The following is a 2,859-nucleotide window of genomic DNA, read 5'->3' as shown; positions in this document are numbered from 1 at the left end:
GAAAAAGAAAGAAATGAGGACTGTTCCTTGTCATATGGACATGGACTTGTCTTTGGGAACCGTCCGTCTCTGTCCAAGATGGAATGTGGAGATTCCAAAATTCGGCGTTGGAAGGGAAAAATTGGAATATTCTAGAATATTTATATCAGGTGATTCCATAATGCATTTGATCAATGAAACCAGTAGCAACACATCATATAATTTGAGCCTCCACGAGTGTATGCACGCATGTATGTGTGTGTGTGTGTGTGTGTGTGTGTATGTTTTTTTTGTGTGCATGTGTGTACAGTTTGTGTGCATGTCCAGGCTTTAAACTTTAACAGTATTATACATTTGTGTTGTTTATTATTAATATGTCATATAAGTATTTAAAGTTAGTTATTTTAACACTTTATCGCATCGCTGAGCGGTGAAGTACAGTAGCCACGTTGTCACACGCCTCACTGCATGGTGCACAAAACAACACACGAAAACCCCCATCACAAAACAGTTCCATTTCATAGCTCTACTTTCTTCAGCAGCACTCTTACATCAGCCTACCAGACCGCACACAGAAGACACACCGACATGCCGTCTTTGCGCACTCTTGTGCGCGTGTGTCACTTTGGGACAAACCCCCTCCCTCCTGCCTTCTGCCAGACACAGAGCACAACACACTAAGGGCTTGATTATCTCTATCCCTGCTGGTCTTGATTATCTCTATCCCAGCTAACCTTGATTATCTCTATCCCTGCTGGTCTTGATTACCTATATCCCTGCTGGTCTTGATTATCTCTATCCCTGCTGGTCTATATTATCTCTATCCCTGCTGGTCTTGATTATCTCTATCCCTGCTGGTCTATATTATCTCTATCCCTGCTGGTCTTAATTAATGATCTCTATCCCTGCTGTTCTTAATTATCTCTATCCCTGCTGGTCTTAATTATCCCTATCCCAGTGCTGTTCTTGATTATCTCTGTCCCAGTGCTGGTCTTGATTATCTCTATCCCAGTGCTGTTCTTGATTATCTCTATCCCAGTGCTGTACTTGATTATCTCTATCCCAGTGCTGTTCTTGATGATCTATATCCCAGTGCTGTTCTTGATTATCTCTATCCCAGTGCTGTTCTTGATTATTTCTATCCCAGTGCTGTTCTACCTTCCTTTTTAATGTGTTAACCGAGACAGTAGACAGTGGAATTGTTTTAAGGCAAAGATCACTTAGAGGTTGCATTCCAAGTGACGCCCTATACCTTGTAGACTCCACTACTGGTGACAGTCAAGGCCCAGAGGACTCTGAATGAGCGCACCGTAAAACTTTAGTATAAGGGTAGGTAATAAACCATTTATAAACCATTAATAAACCATTAATAAACCATTTATAAACTATTAATAAACAATTTATAAACCATTTATAAACCGTTTTCTCGCCATGTATTAATCATGACTCCCACATGCGTAAATGTCAAATCAAATTAAATGTTATTGGTCACATACACATGGTTAGCAGATGTTAATGCGAGTGTAGCGAAATGCTTGTGCTTCTAGTTCCGACAATGCAGTATTAACCAACGAGTAATCTAACCTAATAATTTCACACAACAACCACCTTATACACACACAAGTGTAAAGGAATGAACAAGAATATGTACATAAAAAATATATGAATGAATGTCAGGAAGCTAGTTATTCAAACATGTGTATATATAGTTCCTTAAACATCCTGTGTTGTGCGTTGGTTCTATCGCCAGGTACTGCTGGAATGTCTACCAACAGCATGTCCATCATGTTGTGACAAATTACACCGCTCACTCCATGTTATATCGTATTTATTACATAAATGGCTTTCACTTTATATTAGGGGCTGCAAAAAGACCTTACTGATGATTAGTAAATGGTTAATTAATGATTAATACATGGTGAACACACACTTTATAAATGCCTTATAAATTATTTATTACAGTCCCTTAAAATGAAGCGTTACCGAGTGCACACTTCAGGAGAAAGGAGATATTATTTGAAATGCACGCCTAGTTTCCCACAATGTGTACTGCACCTCTACTATGGGCTCCCAGTTCACTGCCCCCTGGTGGTTGGATGTGATTCCAGGGTCACTGCCCCCTGGTGGTTGGATGTGCTTCCAGGGTCACTGCCCCCTGGTGGTTTGATGTGCTTCCAGGGTCACTGCCCCCTGGTGGTTGGGTGGGGAATATTTGCTTCTCCACTAATGCAAAATTATGGTAATGTTCCCAAAATGTCCAGGTTTTCTAGAACTCCTGATTTTAAAAAAAGATTCCCAGATTTCCTGCTTATTCCAGGAATTCTTCTAATTTGTATTTCTGGAAAAACCTGGACAATTTGGTAAAGTTACCCGACACCGTCCTACCTAACCTTTTTCTGTTCTAACTGCCTCAAACTAATAACTTGAGTTGGATCGAGATTAAAAATAAACAACTCTTTCTTCCTCCCTTGTTTCTGTTGCATGACAACCTCTAGTTGAGGATGGATTGTTCTGTTTTGAACCGAAATCGATGACAAATATACCTTCTGTGTTTCAAACATGTGCGTGTCTGGGTTTTTCTTTTGGTTGTATTAAAACAAGTCATTTTAAGGAATATTATGATTCTGGTTAAGAGTTTATTAGGAGGAAAACGTGCAGATGATGAAAGATGACAAATGTATAGAACACATTCAGTGTTCCGTATGACATTCAGTGTTCCGTATGACATTCAGTGTTACGTATGACTGAAAATAATTTTAGTTCTACTCAATGCAAATCTCTCTGTTTTCTCCGACGTGTTGGACAAAGACAGAGCTCACTGTTAATACCACTCAGGGAGGTGGAGAAAGATACTGCTGTGTGTGTGGTAACATGTCATTC

The 2,859-nt window shown here is 39.7% G+C and overlaps 1 protein-coding gene across 1 annotated transcript in view; it reads left to right on the top strand.

Moving 5' to 3' along the window:
* Positions 1-2,537, top strand: part of LOC110496749 (hippocalcin-like protein 1) — a 72,818-nt gene extending 70,281 nt beyond the window's left edge. The window contains exon 5 of the mRNA XM_036953599.2: positions 1-2,537. This exon is cut by the window's left edge and continues 1,186 nt beyond it. The gene's annotated coding sequence lies outside the window, so the exon portion shown is untranslated.
* Positions 2,538-2,859: the final 322 nt, after the last annotated feature.

The sequence above is a fragment of the Oncorhynchus mykiss genome, chromosome 18, assembly GCF_057628025.1.
Source record: "Oncorhynchus mykiss isolate SJ-2025 chromosome 18, ASM5762802v1, whole genome shotgun sequence".
In the NCBI taxonomy this organism is placed as follows: domain Eukaryota; kingdom Metazoa; phylum Chordata; class Actinopteri; order Salmoniformes; family Salmonidae; genus Oncorhynchus; species Oncorhynchus mykiss.
Note: the sequence above shows the minus strand (reverse complement) of the source record. Positions and strands in the feature narration are given on the sequence as shown.